Source organism: Salmo salar, chromosome 13 (assembly GCF_965601325.2).
Source record: "Salmo salar chromosome 13, fSalSal1, whole genome shotgun sequence".
In the NCBI taxonomy this organism is placed as follows: Eukaryota; Metazoa; Chordata; class Actinopteri; order Salmoniformes; family Salmonidae; genus Salmo; species Salmo salar.
Window position 1 is genome coordinate 44795001 of NC_138303.1, and position 18610 is coordinate 44813610.

Here is an 18610-nt window from a genome sequence, read left to right on the forward strand (position 1 = left end):
AGTGGAGCGAACGGAATGGCATCAAACACATGGAAACCACGGAAACCATGCGTCCGATGCATTTGATTCTATTCCACGTATTACGCTCTAGCTGTTACCACGAGCCCGTCCTCCACAATTAAGGTGCCACCAACCTCCTGTGGTGTGTGTGTGTGTGTGTGTGTGTGTGTGCGTGCGTGTAGCACTAACGAAATATAACATTAATGGAGCAGATCTACTCCAAGGTTTTTGGATGAGGATTGTGGACCAAAATGGCACCCGATTCCTTTAACAGTGCACTACTTTTGGCCAGGGCCCATATGGCTCTGGTCAAAAGTAGTGCACTGTGTGCTAGGGAATAGGGTGCCATATGGGACAGACCCTATCTGTTCTTCGGGTCGAGCACTACAGTAGAGCCTGTCAAAGAGAGAGGAGTGCCAATTTCCTTGTCAGCTTTTTAACAATCTTCCTCTCCTTCTTCCTCTTCTACCACTATCAACCCTCCAGATACGTGACACTAGGCTTGAAAGGTTTTTATTTTCACCCCCCCCCCCTTGCTTTCACAATACAATTCTCACCCCTCCATCCATCTCTCCATCCTCTGTCTATATTCAACACTTTGCTCTGACCCTTCCATCTCTCCATCCTCTAATACACTCCTCTGACCAAATTGCCTTGGACAAAACTGATTCCTTCAATATCATCCAACTTTATTGGAAAGGGGGTTTCTTTACAACATGAAGAACCGACTCCAATATCTCTTTAATATGCCTGTGCTTTCCGCTGCATTTAAAGGGCAATATAACATATGGCTGAAGAACAGCAGGTTTGACAGTTAAATGTAAATGAAAGGTTCCAAGAAAAAAAGAACACACTCTAAATGACGTATAGAAGCTTATCTAGAAATAGACCGGCCAACAGTCATGTAGATAAATAACACGGTTAGAAGCTCAACACACATTCAGTTGGCCTTCCAGTTGCTGCTGTTGGATGTCATACAGCATGATTATATACACTCTCTCTCCTCTAACTATCTCCCTCCCCCCTCTCTCATTTTCCCAATCCCTCTCTCCCCTCTAAAAGCCTGTACCCCCTCTCCCTCCGGCTTGTCAGGGTTAAGGGCTAATACAGGAGTGACAAAAAAGCTGGAGAAAATAAAGGTTGTCAGGTGGGACCCACTTCAGCCCACTCCACCCACTCCTTCCATGTTGTCATGACAACGGGGTCTCTCTCCACATAGCAACAGCATCCCCCCCCCCCCCCCCCTCCTGACTCCACATAGAAATTCAGTTATTCATACACACGTACGGACAACCAACATACTCCCTCCCGGTTAGCAGTTATCACTCATAGTCACATGTACACACACACACACACACACACACACACACACACACACACACACTCTTTCAGTCTCTTTTACCTCTCCCCAACTCGCTCCGACTTTCTTTCTTTCGTTCTCTCTCTCGCTGTCTCTCACCCTCCATCCTATAGTCTATACTGTCTGTCTTTACTGCAGAGAGGGGGAGCTATTGCCGGCTGGTTTGTTTACTTATTGATGTTTCCCCCTCAAGACAATATAGGGGGAGCAGAGGAATGGAGAGAATAAAAGAAGGGATGAATAATTAAAGTGAAGGAGTGGACTCCTTTAGAGAACAGTGGGCTTCAGAAAGGAGGAGAGGAGAGGAGGATGAAAGGAGGGGGAGGAGAGAGGAAAGGAGAAGGGTAGAGGAGAGTAGGGTTGTACATGTGGATGGGGTGGATGAGGAGAGGAGAGGAGAGGAGAGGAGATACATGTTGAGCACGGCCTGATGGGAGAGAAGAAGAAAGGAAAGAAACAAGGGAAGAAATAAAAGAGAAAGAAGAAAAAACCCATCTAGAAACAAGTCAATTCATCAAACAACCAAGAAATGTTGAAAAAAAAGAAAAATAAAGAAAAATCTATAAATCCTAAATAAATCATGTTTCAAAAGTCATTAGATTGCATAAAAGACCTGGGTTGACTGTACTAGTGTCTATCATGTTCCCTCAATGTATCTTTATGTATTAGCTAGTGTATCATGTCTCTCTGTGTCTTCATGTCTTTGTGTGTCTCTCTTCATCAGTATACACGGAGTGTACAAAACATTAAGAACAGCTTCCTAATATTGAGTCGCACTCCCCCTTTTTTACCCTCAGGACAGCCTCACACTGTATATAGACTTTCTCTTTTTTCTATTGTATTATTGACTGTACGTTTGTTTATCCCATATGTAACTCTGTGTTGTTGTTTGTGTCGCACTGCTTTGCTTTATCTTGGCCAGGTCGCAGTTGTAAATGAGAACTTGAACAATCCATGTCTCAATTGTCTCAAGGCTTCAAAATCCATCTTTAAACTATCTCCCCCCGTTCATCTACACCGACTGAAGTGGATTTAGCAGGTGACATCGATAAGGGATCATAGATTTCACCTGGATTCACCTGGTCAGTCAGTCATGGATGTTTTGTACACTCTATGTATGTGTTAACTGTGTAGTGTGACTCCATGTCATATAGTGCATCTTAATCCCTAGACGTGTCTCTGAGTAGGCCTGGTGCGTATCAGCAGATCAGCCATCAACGTGTCAGTCAGCTAGTCACCGGGTCAGACAATCCTCTGGTCAGATAACGCAGAATTCTATAGATGGACACCGACATCCCTTGATCTCTGGTAGCCCTGTTAGTCGTACACTTTGGCTCAAACGGACTGGAATGTACTGGTAAGACTATCGGTCTGGGCTCTAGAGTGATAATTGACCACGTGACAGGCCAAAAGGTGACATTTGGCGGTAGTCGGGAAGGATGAGGTAGTTATAATAAGATCGTCAGGGGACAGGCAAATTGTTGTGCTTATCAAAACTGAGGAAGAGCTTAATAAACATGCATGGAAACACTGTGATTAAAATGCATGGGATGTGGAGGCAAAATAAAAAGCTGTCAAGGCATGGAACAAACCAGCCATTTACAGCCGGGGGGTCTCGTTAGTGTCATCATCAGAGAGACGCTCTGCCGGCGTCGCAAATGGCACCATATCCCCTAGATAGTGCACTTCTTTTGACTAGCGCCCTACGGGCCCGGGTTAAAAGTAGCACCCTCTGTAGGAAATAGGGTGCCATTTGGGACGTACACGCTGCCGTAGGACACGCTCTCCTAATTGCAGACTGACACACCCTAGCTGCCATGGAGATGAGGCACAACACACATGCGCGCACACACACACACGCGCTCGCACACACTCTGCAAAACATGAATCCAGAAAGCACATCCAGACTAAATGGCTGCTCATATGATCGGACCGGGAAACTAATCTACATGACCTGCATAATGAATGGGATAAAATACAACGAGCCAGGTAGACTAGTGCAGTACATACACAGGATTAAATAGGGAATATGTAAAGCTCCATACAACAGAGATAGTACGGCCCATAATAAGGTGTAGAGATACATTATGTACTGTGGAGGCCATACAGAAACCCGTAACGAGCGGTGGAGACAGGCCATTAATATGTGCAGTCATAGGCCAGGAAGTACAGCACAGAGAGATGGTGGCATACAGAACATCCAACCCATCCAGTAGCCAATAACAAGCCGTAATGAGACCTACAGATAGGCCAGGACCGAGGTGGGTGGCACACTGAACAAAACAGGCCTCATCCTAACGCCTGGGCCTTTGTCAACATTAGCCTGGGTAAATAGGAGCAATCATGACATTATGAAATTAAGCAGAAAACCCATTACCAGTGACCTTCTCTCTCCCTCTCTCTCCCCTTCCTTCACTCTTTCTCTACCTCACTCTACTTCTCCTCCTACTGACGCTCCCCCCTCTCCCTTTCTCTCGCTCATCCACCCTCTACTCTCCTTCTGTCTCTCCCTACCTCCCCCTCTCTTCCTCCCCGGTCGGAGCAAACAGCCTAGTTGTTTGTCTGGTTCAGATGGTAACCATGACCTTCAATTCTGTTTTTGATTCCATTCTTAAAAAAGACACACACACCCATTGTTTGTTGAGACACAGGGTTGGGGGGGAGTTGAACAACAACACAGGGTTGGGGTGGGGGGGTTGAACAACAACACAGGGTTGGGGGGGGGGATTGAACAACAACACAGGGTTGGGGGGGGGGGGGTGAACAACAACACAGGGTTGGGGGGGGGGGGGTGAACAACAACACAGGGTTGGGGGGGGGGGTGAACAACAACACAGGGTTGGGGGGGGGGGGGTGAACAACAACACAGGGTTGGGGGGGGGGGTTGAACAACAACACAGGGTTGGGGGGGGGGGTTGATCCCCGTGTGTCTCTGTCCAATCCCTCCGTCTCTCAGAGTGAGAGAACATGAAGAGATTGGAGGACTACCCACGAGAGGAGAGAAAAGGCTATGGGAGGAGAGGACAGAAGGAGAAGAGCGAGGGAGGAGAGGAGGAGAAGAGGGAGGGCTGAGAGGAGGAGCTAAAGGTAGAATCAGTAGACAGAGTGTCTGTCAGAGTAGGCCAGGGAGAATAGCTGACATCGGCTTCACCGTATCTCACAGCGTTAGTACTGACACCAGCTGGACAGACAGCACAACAGTGGGAGAGAAGGAACAACGCTAAACCAACCAACCAGACACCGAAACCATAAATAACACTGTCATTTACAGATGAGCTCTTGCATAGCATGACATGAATGCGTTATAGACATGCTATGGATATATTCCATTACCCTTTAATAATGTGGTTTGGACCTGTGACGATACGTTCATGAAATGCTTATAGATGTGTAATGAATAGATGCGTCGTGGATATATAGTCAAGGTAAATTGTTACCATACTCACACAGAATACCATAGAAAACATTAAAGACCCGAAGAACAGGAGCTGGAAGAGCAGTAACCAACATCACCACGAGATGAAGGACCTGTTACCTATATTGAACTCATTTAGCTGAGAATTGGGGTTACAGCGCTGAGCAGTGAGAACAGGCCGTGAGAACAACTAGCATTGTATAGTGTGAGTGTGTGTACGTGTAGGTTGCATGGTGTGTGTGTGTCCCCAGGGTTAGGTGATAAGTGGCCCGTGGCGTGGAACAGAACACACAGCTGCCACCGCCACCACCTGGTGTGACACGCAAGGCGCGCGCACACACACACACACACACACAACACACACACACAACACACACACACACACACACACACACACACACACACACACACACACACACACGTTTCCACAGGGACCACCGCCACGCCAGACACGCCCTGAGGAGAGGACTAGGCAGTGTGACGGATGATGTCACCCCTTAAGACTGTGACCTGTAGCCTTTAACCCCATACACACAACAGGTCAGCCATCTGAGACACTCTGAGACACCAAGGTCACGTAAGGCCGCCCAGCTGCCCCGTAATCACATCACCCATATAGAGGCAGACCAACTATCAGCAGCAACACTGGGGTGATGGGAGGGGGGTTTGGTTTCTCGAGGAATATCTGCAGGATTCTCTTGCAAATGATATCTAATCCCAGTGGGACTAAACCTTATAGTGTAAAGGTTAAATAGAAAAATAATTGATGTAATCATGCATTTTGATCATTCTTTTCTTACCTTTAGAGAGTTAGACATTTTGGGGGGGAAATTTATTCAGTGTGAATTTTTTTTTTGTGCTTCGTATGACCTTGAAACTGCTCTATTTCACACAGCTCATTGTCAAGCATACGCTTCCCCTCCAGCTTAACTCTTGGACGATCGTACGTTGGTAACATTTGCAAGGTCTAGCTAGATTAGACATAATCGCAGTCAATTCCCCCTCAACCACCACATGGAAATGAGCTGTAGGCAGGACAAGGTCAGGAGGAGGAGAGCTTTTCTGTAACATTTGCATGGAGGCTCAGTGGCCAAACTACCAGGAAAATGACATGCACGGACAGGCACGCACGGAGACGCAAGCCGTGCGGCGCATGGGCATGCCCGTCTATCTGACACACATACGCATACTCGCGCGCACGGACGTGCACCAAGGTATGCAGGCACACACAGGAGACGACTCAACATAAATGATTACATGATCACATGATTGCAATCCCTGTTTATATACCTGGATAAGTAGAGACACAAAATGGAAGGGATACTTATCAGGGAAGATTCATAGGACCAAAAAATCCCCCACCCTTCCTTAAACTACAATTTAAAATTACACTCATTACAGTAGCTCCAGAAAAATTACCCTATATAATATGATTATTTCAAAGAACAAATCTCCATCCTGCCTTTAATAGTCTCTAGAATGACATTAGCTAAAGTAATCCCAGAAAACCTACAACCATATCATATTAAGCCAATAAACCCTTTCCCATCATCCTACCTTTCAAAATGTCTAGAATCGCAGTTTTTTGTAGTTCCACTCAGAAAACCTACAACCATATTCCATATATACAGTATATTTCCAGAAATCACATTAGACCAATAAACCCAACAGGAGTGTCACGTCCTGACCAGTAAAGGGGTTATTTGTTCTTATAGTTTGGTCAGGACGTGGCAGGGGGTATTTGTTTTATGTGGTTCAGGGTGTGTTTGTGTATGTGTTCATGTAGAGGGGGTATTTAGTTTATATGGTTCGGGGTGGTTGTGTATGTAGAGGGGTATTTGATTTATTAGTCCAGGGTTTTGGTTATTGTTCTATGTTAGTTTATTTCTATGTTCAGTCTAGTCGTTTGTATTTCTATGTTTAGCTAATTGGTGTTGGGGCCTTCAGTTGGAGGCAGCTGTCTATCGTTGCCTCTGATTGAAGGTCCTATAAATAGGTATGTGTTTGTCATGGGATTTTGTGGGAGATTGTTTCTTGTTTTGCTGTGTGCCTGTCGAGACTGTCTAGTTCGTTTGTGTTTGTATACGTTGTTTGTGTTTTTCCTTCTTCACTAATAAAAAGAAGATGAGTGTACATTTTCCCGCTGCGTTTTGGTCTACACCCTACGACACCCGTGACAAGAAGGATATCTAGAAAAGCTGCTCTGGCTTGACTTTCATCATCATCACATAGCGATTAACCAGGTCAGACAGATAGTACTTGTCCTCTGCTAGCCCCATTGACTTTGTTAAAAGTTGCACTAGCAGCACTTAGTGCTTCTGATCTAATCTCATAGACACGCCTGGTGGGATTAGAGAGGAAAGGAGGAGATATACCTCCACTTACAGATGTAGAAATACGGATCAAATTAAGATCCGACGGCAGGAAAATAATCCTGCAGCAAGAGGAAATATTCATTATTATGTGGATTATAATTCATTACATTTTTTTTGTAGGGTTTGATAATTTTTTTCTTAAGGGAAATTAAGTCTGACATTTCAAAGTGGAAATGTCAAACTTCAGAAGCCTTTTTAAACCTCAAACACACTACACGCTTTACATTTCCTGCATTGCAGGAAAGTTTTCCAGCAACAGGGCAATCAAATTAAGATCCTACATCTGTTCAGGCAGTCTATTGAGAGAAAGATGGAGGGAGGATGGGAGGGAGGGAGAGAGAGAGATGGGTGGAAAGTACAATGTGTGCGAGCGTATGCGTGCCTATGTGTGTGTGTGACGGCTCAGAGGAGAACGCCCCACCAGAACTATTGCCTCTCTCCTCTCATTCATCTTCATCTGCACCACAGAATATTACGCTACAGCCTCCCGAGTGGCGCAGTGGTCTAAGGCACTGCATCACATTGCTAGCTGTGACACTATAGATTCTGGGTTTCGAGTCCAGGCTCTGTCGCAGCCGGCCGCGACCGGGAGACCCATGGGGCGATGCACAATTGGCCCAGCGTCGTCCGGGTTAGGGGAGGGTTTGGCCGGCAGGGATGTCCCTGTCCCATCGCGCACTAGCGACTCCTGTGGCGGGCTGGGCGCGGTGCACGCTGACACTGATGCCAGGTATACAGTGTTTCCTCCGACACATTGGTGCGGCTGGCTTCCGGGTTAGGTGGGCATTGTGTCAAGAAGCAGTGCGGGCTTGGTTGGGTTGTGTTTGAGGATGCACAGCTCTCGACCTTCGGCTCTCCCGAGTCCGTACGGGAGTTGCAGCGATGAGACAAGACTAACTACCAATTGGATACCACAAAATTGGGGAGAAAACAGGGGTAAAAAAATATATATATATATAGTTGAAGTCGGAAGTTTACATACACCTTAGCCAAATACATTTAAACTCAGTTTTTCACAATTCTTGACATTTAATCCGAGTAAATATTCCTTGTTTTACCTTGACTTTGTTGTCCTTAAGCCGTTTTGCCACAACTTTGGAAGTACGCTTGGGGTCATTGTTCATTTGGAAGACCCATTTGCGACCAAGCTTTAACTCCCTGACTGATGTCTTGAGATGTTGCTTCAATATATCCACATAATTTTCCTACCTCATGATGCCATCTATTTTGTGAAGTGCACCAGTCCCTCCTGCAGCAAAGCACCCCCACAACATGATGCTGGCCCCCCCTGTGCTTCACGGTTGGGATGATGTTCTTCGGCTTGCAAGCCTCTCCCTTTTTACTCCAAACATAACAGTTCCATTTTTGTTTCATCAGACCAGAGGACATTTCTCCAAAAAGTATGATCTTCGTCGCCGTGTGCAGTTGCAAACCGTAGTCTGGCTTTTTTATGCCGGTTTTGGAGCAGTGGCTTCTTCCTTGCTGAGCGGCCTTTCAGGTTATGTCGATATAGGACTCGTTTTACTGTGGATAGAGATACTTTTGTACCCGTTTCCTCCAGCATCTTCACAAGGTCCTTTCCTGTTGTTCTGGGGATTTGATTTGCACTTTTCGGACAGAACGCGTCTCCTTCCTAAGCCGTATGACGGCTGCGTGGTCCCATGGTGTTTATACTTGCGTACTATTGTTTGTACAGATGAAAGTGGTACCTTCAGGCGTTTGGAAATTGCTCCCGAGGATGAACCAGACTTGTGGAGGTCTACAATTTTTTTCTGAGGTCTTGGCTGATTTCTTTTGATTTTCCCATGATGTCAAGCAAAGAGGCACTGAGTTTGAAGGTATACCTTCAAATACATCCACAGGTACACCTCCAATTGACTCAAATGATGTCAATTAGCCTATCAGAAGCTTCTAAAGCCATGACATAATTTCCCAAGCTGTTTAAAGGCAAAGTCATAGTCTATGTAAACTTCTGACCCAGTGGAATTGTGATGCAGTGAATTATAAGTGAAATAATCTGTCTGTAAACAATTGTTGGAAAAATTACTTGTGTCATGCACAAAGTAATGTCCTAACCGACTTGCCAAAGCTATAGTTTGTTAACAAGAAATTTGTGGAGTGGTTGAAAAACGAGTTTTAATGACTCCAACCTAAGTGTACTGTATGTAAACTTCCAACTTCAGCTGTAAATATATTTAAGAATATTACATTGCCTCTCAGTTTTTTTTCCCCAGCACAAAATACAACCCCCCACATGCGCGCAAACACACGCCACTAAACCGACGTTAGATCATGTGGTTTGAGTTATTGTCTGACAGCTGAAGTTGGTTTAAGGGGATTTGCCTGCCATTCAAATGCTTTTCAGAGAGAATAAAAGAGGAGGCAGGTAGTTTGCATGGTGGTGAACTGAACTAGCTAGGCTGCAGGGCTAGGATCAGGATGATGCTGTTAACTGGTTGGTAAGCATGGGAGTGTGTGTTGACTTAAAGGGCTGGTGGAGATCTGTAGCGCACCATCGTATGACTCATTCTGTTTGTTTTAGTGTGTGTGTGAGTATGTGTGCAACTGTCAGTGTTCATTTCTGCACTGTGTACCAATGCAAGGAATCAATACCGCCCTCCCCTTTTCTCACCCCGTCATCACCATGGCAACCCCTTGACTCAAGCCACAGCATGCAGCAATATTTCACCCTTCCCCCGATCCATCCCCCACTCCGAATCTCTCTCCGTTAACTCCCTCTCGTTCGTCTCGCTCTACTTCTTCTTTCTACCTTCATCTCTCATCGCCTCCATCTCCCTCACTCTTCTTCTCCATCTCAGTCTCCTCCCGCTCCTCTCTAATATCTGTCTTCATGTTATCTGGAGTTGAGAGATCTCCTTTTTCTCATGTCTGACATTTTCCCCATCTGCTGTACATCTCCTATTTGCTCTCTGTCGCTCTCTCAGCATAATTTCCCCTCTCACTCACTCCCGCCCTCACTGCAAAGCTCACTCACTCCTTGCTTCAACTCCTACAGCGAGCCACTCCCTCTCTCCTTCTCTACGCCGCTCCAGCCTTCCCACCATCTCTCTCTCTCTCTCTCTCTCTCCCTTCCTCCATCTCTTCTTGTCTGTAGAGCCCGTGGAACAGCATGTGGTATTCCACGGTACATTCCATCTTCATTAAGACCAGAGAACAGCTGATTCAGAGCTTTAATCACAGGTAACATCATATTAACCCCAACCATCCACCCCTATCAAGCTTCTCTCACACCATCCATCCAGGCAATTACAGACAATTCATTTCCACAGCACACAGCAAATTTGTGATCGGAATTTTAACAACCACATGGTTAAATGTAACACTTTCTTTGAAATTATACGTGACCATTTCAAATAGTGTTAAAGTAGAATTTTTCAAAGTGTTGATAAACTAACACCCCCGGAGTGTTGGGTCCCTAACACCGTGGGTGTTGCAAATTCCGACTTAAATGGACACTTTATTAGAGCTGATGCTGTAACACTTTCTCAGTGTTAGGGAATAACATATGTAGTGTTAGTATTTATTAGAGTATAACGTCTTATTTGCATATTTCCCAGGGTGCCTTTCGAGTGAATGTTTGAGTAACCCGTCCATGACTGTGTTTGTAAGTGACAGAGACGAGGGCTGCGTTTCAGACACACCCTCCTCCTCTTACCCTTGGGGGAATCCCCGTGGCCATCTTCGTCGTTGGTCCAAACGATTAGCCAAGCAAGGCAAGTTGGCAATGTGAGACCCTCAACCCTTGTTTTTGACAGAGTTTGCGAGTGTACAATTATGTCCACTCCTGTCAGCTACAACTTTAAACCAACATTAATATGGGGAAGTCAACATACAAGTGTAAGCACAAACTAATGTAAATCATTTCGAAATGGTGCTACTAATTAAGTTTTGTTTGGTTAGCTGTTGGAAAAAAAACTTTCCCTGACACACATTGTAATTTTCGATTTCCCTGATATAGTAGGATGGCTAGCATTCGATGTCTGCGGAGGCGTTGTCTTCTAGCCAAGATATGAAATCCAATCAGAATTGACCGTAGAGCATATAAGGCACACGCAACAGTTCCACGATGACTGAAAACACAACTGTGGTATGAACGAGTGACACATTTCCGGGCAAGAGCGGTACATTTCAAATGAAATCATTCTTCCCTCGCCCCCTTGCCCTGCAAGTGTACACTCGTCAGACGTCATGATACGTCATCAGAAGTGTCCACTTCATTTGAGGGCCGAGGGGAGAGGGTGTGCCTTTTAAGTGTTTGGACCGCAGCCGTGGTTGTTGCATTCATAAACGTTCGGTCCTGAAGCCTTCACCAACTGACTGCCGAAGTGAATGTGTTTGAATTAAAAGCAAAACCTTTATGACCGTGCATTGTACATTTCATGAGGCCTTTAGTTAGGACCTAGTCTTCCCCCAACATTGTGGTCTGAAAATCCTGGCCCGTGGGCCATTATCAGACCTGCAAGTCACAATATGCTGGCTTGTGAAGTAATATTTGCTATTGGAATCCAGCCATAACTTTTTATCACCCCACAATCTGCATCCAGAATGACTGCTTTGGTGAAGAACTCATCAAACAAGACTACCTAAACCATATCAACTGGAACAACCATTTCAGTAACGGGTACAATAATCAATCAATCAAATTTATTTATAAAGCCCTTTTTACATCAGCAGATGTCACAAAGTGCTATACAGAAACTCAGCCTAAAACCCCAAACAGCAAGCAATGCAGATGTAGAAGCACGGATTAGTTTACAATTGAATTGGTTTAGAATTTTTTATTTATCTTGGATCAAATAATCGATGTGCATGCAGAAACATAGATATTAAAACAAACTGTTCTAAAAATCAACCTGCAACAAAGCATGCTGGGAAATATAATAATGAGGACCCTCCCACGGAAATAAACTCAACACAGTTCAGTAACAACACCAGCAAGCGGTGCTGATTCCCCTGTGATTCAAATGACTCTTCATCTACTCACTGCAGGCGGCGTCAATTTCAATCCCACTGGTGTTGACCCCACTGGAATCAACACTCAACACTTTTCACCTCAACACCGAGGTGCTGAGGTTGCTTCGTAGGTGGCCTCATACATGCGTGCGGAAGTGTGTATATCTATGCATGCGCCCGTGTGTGTGTCAACACAACCTCAGCTTCAGCCTATAACTCCCATAATATCTGTTATCGTTCTCGTCATCAACCACAGTAAGTGATGAGCGCCGCAGCAAATTCAATCATTAACAGTAGAGACCGCTGAGGGGAGTCTATTTGAGGCGAAGCAGTCTTGTCCTTTCCACAGTGTTAGACCGAGTCCCAAGTGGCCCCCTATTCCCTTCATAGTGATAATCTCTGGTCAAAAGTAGTGAATAGGGGGCCATTTGGAACGCAGCCTTAGACTGGGCCCCCCAAAGACACTGTGTTATCTTCACACAGCAGCACTGCCTTGGTCCAGGGAGGGCGGCGGGCAAATCCCTGTCCGTGTGTGTTCAAATCCCCCCTCTGTTCACCTCCACCACAACATTAGCTACAGCTCACGTCACTGTTGTTGTGAGGATCAAGGACGTGACATTTCGCTTCACTCACACCTATTTCAATAAAGCCAGTCAGTAGAGCAGCGAGTGAAAGGCGGAAAACGGAATCAACAGACAAAACCTGTTCCACCATGTCCATCTGTCTGCAATTCTAGTTGTCCTGTGTGTGCGCTTGTGTGTGTGTCTTTTTTTACTTTAGACAGACAGTGAAGGGATCTAGAGAGTATCTTTAGCCTGTCCCATGTGTATACAGTGAATAAGCAGAGTAGGGATTTCAGGCTCACTCTTATCATTTTCAGTGTGCGGTGTGTGGCTGCCTGGGCTAGTCTCTCTATCCCTCCTACCCTCGTTGCCTCTCTCTCTCAGAATCACGCCGGACAGAGAGAGAGAGAGGACAGAGAGAGAGAGGACAAAGAGAGAGAGAGCGGACAGAGAGAGAGGACAGAGAGAGAGAGAGGACAGAGAGAGAGGACAGAGAGAGGACAAAGAGAGAGAGAGCGGACAGAGAGAGAGAGGACAGAGAGAGAAAGGACAGAGAGAGAGACGACAGAGAGAGAGGATAGAGAAAGAGACGACAGAGAGAGAGGACAGAGAGAGAGACGACAGAGAGAGGACAGAGAGAGAGGCGACAGAGAGAGAGGCGACAGAGAGAGAGAGAGAGAGAGAGGACATGGAGAGGACAGAGCGAAAGAGGACAGAGTGAGAGAGAGGACCAAGCGAGAGAGAGAGGACAGAGAGAGAGGCGACAGAGAGAGAGGACAGAGAGAGAGGCGACAGAGAGAGGACAGAGAGAGAGGCGACAGAGAGAGACAGAGAGAGAGCGAAAGAGGACAGAGTGAGAGAGAGGACCGAGCGAGAGAGAGAGAGGACAGAGCGAGAGAAGAAAAAGAGAAAGAACGAGAGAAAGAATCGATACTGACCTTTCGCTGAGGCTAGAAGACTAGTTGATGAGCCTGAGATGAGGAGTTCTGCCGACAAGGTCTGACACTGTTCATTCATACACACACACACACACACACACACACACACACACACACACACACACACACACACACACACACACACACACACACACACACCACACACACACACACACACCAGGGTGAAAGGGCAGATGGGTAGAAAGCGTACACCACCATAAAAGCACTCTGTAATGGCTGCTAACTCAATTGAATATGTCCTGATTAGCTGTAATGTAGCTCTAACCATGTTAACCATGCTGGTTAGGAGGAGTAGAGTACAGGAGAAGGGGTCAGCAAGCACTGCCAGGAGACAGCTAACATGTGTCCAGTCATCACAATGTCAATAACAAGGGGCAGTGGAATAGGGACAGGATTTCTTCCTGATCACGACTAGGGCTAGTTATACCCAATCAGCCAGAGATATTTCCTGTTCAGGTTTATAGTCAAGAAAAAGCTAACAGAAAAACTGTCTCCAGGCATTACGACAATAAAAATTATTGACTACTTTTCCACCACGAAAGGAAAACTCCACCCAGTGGTCATCTTTTTGGTACTTGTTTCATTAGTCCATTGTTGATATAGTCCCAAAATGTATTGCATGTCAGAAATCAAGTTTTGCATCATCTGATGCTGCGTTTTGCATCATACAGGCCAGATGTCTGTATTTTGAAAGTTACATATCTTGAAAACTTGATTGCTGACATGGCAAAATAAACTGGGGCTATATCAACAATGGACTAATGAAACAAATACCAAAAGATCGTTTTTGGATGGAGTTTCCCTTGAAGTGCAGGTCGCCAGATTTTTCACCTAGTCAGCTTGGGATTTGAACTTGCGACCCTTTGGTTACTGGACCAACGCTCTTAACTGCTAGGCTACCTGCCGCTTGTTGTCTAGTGCACCACAGGCTGATAAAGACACCATTCACACTGTCCATAAAGAAAACACACGGTCACACTGTCTCTTAGCGAGGGAGGGAGGGAGGGAGGGAGGGAGGGAGGGAGGGAGGACAGACAGACAGACAGACAGACACATGCAAAGAAAAGGGAAATATTGATGTATCATTAGTTGAGTCACTACAGTATGTTGTCTTATCTCCTAGTGCTGTGCTGTGTTTCTGTTGCTCAGTAATTAGTGTCATAGTGTAATTGTGTATACAGCCAGAACGGAAGCAGGTGAGCTGGGTAGCATTAGGAGCTGTGTCTGTGTGTTTAGATGCCAGGTGTGTCTCAGCCTTCTGCTCTGCCTCTCTGTGCTCTGTGACATTTCCATCGCTGCAGGCATCTCTCTCCCTCGACTCCCACCTGTCTGCTTTGTGTTCTCTCTCCCCCTCTTCTTTTCTCTGCATATCCCACCACATCGACTCCCCATCTCTTCCCCCGCTCTCCCTCCCTCTCTGTATCCCACCAGCCACCACATTGTCTCCCCATCTCCAGCCCACGCACTTTCCACTCTCTCTCTCCTCTGTTTTGTCAGGCCCTGAGCGGATCACTTCCTAATAACCCAGTCCACACTGCTAAAAGGTTACTGGGTAATGGAGTTTCCGTTCTTTAGTTCCTCTCCTCCACCCTCCTCTCCCACTCCTTGCCCCACCCCAGCCATGGCTGAGTTAATTAACACAGTGACTCCTCTCCCCCTGTCTTCCCCTCCTCACCCCCACCGCCTGTAAACCCACCCCCAGCCCTGTAGTTAACACTCCTCCCCCTGTCTCCCCTCTCCATAACCCCGGCAGCCCTGTAGCCTGGGGGTCACCCGGTTACTTAACTCTGTAATTACCTCATTAGGCTCGTTAGTATTGGCTGGGGCCTCTGTCTATTCTCTCCTCCTCTGATGGCTTTGTCTACCCCTCCTCTCCCTCATCATCTCCCATCTGCTCCTGAATTTTAGTCTCATTGGCTTCCTCTCCCCTGCCCTCCTCCACTGTCCTCTCCTCTGAAATGAAAACGTTCCCAGACCCCCTACAGTTTCCCCAGTTCCCTGTATCCATGCCTTTCAATGTCTTCCTACAGTTCTTGTTCCCTCCATCTCCTCTCCATCTCCTCTCCTCCCTCTTCTTGCTTTCCTCTCCTCTGCCTTCTTCTCCTCTCCTCTCCTCTCCTCTCCTCTCCTCTCCTCTCCTCTCCTCTCCTCTCCTCTCCTCTCCTCTCCTCTCCTCTCCTCTCCTCTCCTCTCCTCTCCTCTCCTCTCACTGCATTCCCTCCAGTATACAGTTAACTTTTCACCTTGCTACAGTTCAGGAGTGAGTGAGTGGACTACAAATCTAGACTCTGTCGCTCCACTTAAGTGAGACGGCATCATCCAGGCATTACCCCAGCTCCTTGCTTCCTCGTAACGTTTGTCAAACAAGAGTTACTTCTTAGCCAAAAGTTTGCACACAAATATGAAGTCCAGTTATCGTTCCTTCCCGCTGCATGATGAAGTTTGATGTTGATATAAACAGACAGTTTAATAGGTGACTACACACACAGCAGTGGTGGCAAGGGTACGGGACACACACACCCACACACAGCTTCATAGGAGGATACACACTGCCTCATTATTTCAGCTTCAGCACTGTTTCTTACTTCTACACGCCCAATTGAACTCGCTCTCATCCTTCAGTCTGAAGGCTCTGCAATGCACACACACACACACACACACACACACACACACACACACACACACCACACACACAACCCCGCTGACCCCAGGTAGCAGTGCAGCCTGAGGTACTGTATGGTAGCTATCTGACCTCATTCACTCTGGCATTTACTGTACAGTAAATGAAGCAGGAGAAGACGAGAGAGAAGCAATATAAATTATCTCTGTTAGAGTGTATTACATAAATTCAAATGCAGTGCACTTGCCTGGCATGTTATAGACGTAATGCACAGTGCTCAATGTGCTCAGTTGGCATGCTATAATTAACTGGATAATGTATGTCTATATTGCGGTGAACATGGCATGTTGGAGTGTATTACATAAACTGCACTTGGGATGCTCTAGACCTAGGATGGAGTTACACACACACACACTTTTCCAGTGGTTGTAAAGGGAAGTGGAGGTAGGATAGGATAGTTGTTCATAGTTAAGGTGGGTGGTCCGACACGGCCCAGCGTACACCAGCAGCCACTCCCTATAGCATTAGAAATGAACCACCGTAGTACCACGCATGTCGAACTGTAATGGACGCAAAATATATTCAACTGTCTCTGTCTCCGTCTCCAGAATGACAGCTGAAGAGGCTGACTGACTAACTTCCTGCAAGCTTTCCATCTCCACCTCTACTCCACCCTCGCTCTCCATCTCCTCTCCTCTCTCTCTCTCAACTCAAAAGACAGTAGGACAAGCACCAGAATGCACGAGCAGCCTTTCAGTCACAAAACAAAGAAAAACTGTACGACCTGTTGTATCAACAGGAAACGTTTCAACGTCAAATAGAACAGGCATGACTGTTGTCATTCTCTCCCCCTCTGCTCCCCTCTCTTTCGTCTCGTCGTGCGCTACCCCCCCTGTGCGCTACCCCCCCGTGCAGTATTCGGGGGTGGGTGGGATAGATGTAAGAGCGTTTTATCAACATGGAATTTTTAACAGTACTGTCAAATAGAATAGATGCCGAGGTTGCCATTCTCTGTCTCGCTCTCTCTCTCTCTCGCTCTCTCTCTCTTTCATCATTATCTCATATATGTATATATATATCTCCGCCCCCCGTCCCCCTCTGTCTCCTCCTGGGTGGCTGGTATAATGGGACTGGCACAGTAGGTGAGATTAAATTAGCACCCGCGTATAGGGATTATGCACACTATACAACTGATCCCCTCCTCCGCCACCTAATCCAAGCCTAATGAATATATCATGGCTGACATGCACACAGACAGACACTTGGAAGGAACATATTATGGCTCTCACACACACACACTGACAGGAGCAAAGTGGCCCTCTTACCCTCCTCCTGTAGTCATAGGATACAGACAGAGACGCTAGGGTGTACTGTGTGTACTACAATCACAAGACTGGACGTTACGCGCTTATTTATGGAGTTACATTTTCTAATTCAATGAGAATGTGAGCTATATCCATTCCACTTGTTCCTACTTTTAGGTTCAATGGAATGTGAGACGAGAAAGTCTGGCAACGTGAGACTCCAGTAGGTTCAATAAAACAAGAGACGACAAGCTACTTAACTTCAATTGAAATTCATGATGATTCGACACCGTGGCATTCAATGATCCTTTGAACGAGAATCATTTGTGTCAGTCATTTGATAGGTCAGTCATTCAATGCCAAGCAGTCATGTTCCATAAATTACACTGTTCCAATCTCCCAGTGAGCTCCAGACAGCCAAGTCCCCTAACTTGTCTCCCAGAGCCTCAGCACAACCCACAGATCTGGGATCAGTTTTGTATTTTAGATTATAATGAATACGAGGGGGTACCTGATCCTAGAACAGCTCTGCCACTGAAACTTTTACAACCCACTACTGTACAATCAAACACATTCATTGATAAAGCCCTATTTTACATCAGCAAAAGCGTCAGCAAAATGCTTATACACTTCCCTTCTTCACATCACTTGAATCATCGACATGACAATAGGGACATCCTTCATCTCTGCCTGCCTGCCAGCAGCAGTAGTAATATATTCTGGTAGTCAGTATTATGCATAGTACAGTATACTTGTATAGAGTACAAGATGTGTTGGCGTCAGACAGACACAGTGGAGGATTGAGGAGTTGTGTAAATACCAATAGGACGGAAGTCATTTATTACGTACTGGCATGTAGTCATGAGACCCATACACTCACACACACACACACACACACACACTTCTAAAACTTCTTTACTTTGACAATGTGACACACACACACACACACACACTCTCTCACATGCTTACACACGCATGCACAAACACAGACACACACTTCCTCTACAGTTAACAGACCTCTTCATCCACCCACAGTGCAG

General features: G+C 46.1%; 1 protein-coding gene across 3 annotated transcripts in view; it reads right to left on the reverse strand.

The window, feature by feature from the left end:
• The window catches only part of l1cama (L1 cell adhesion molecule, paralog a), a 79806-nt gene that overhangs the window by 49802 nt on the left and 11394 nt on the right, over positions 1-18610 (reverse strand). The window contains exon 2 of one of the 3 annotated variants that reach the window (XM_082960122.1): positions 13626-13692. The exons of the other annotated variants lie outside the window; for them this stretch is intronic. The gene's annotated coding sequence lies outside the window, so the exon portion shown is untranslated. The remainder of the gene's footprint in view (positions 1-13625; positions 13693-18610) is intronic. 3 annotated transcript variants of the gene reach the window in all.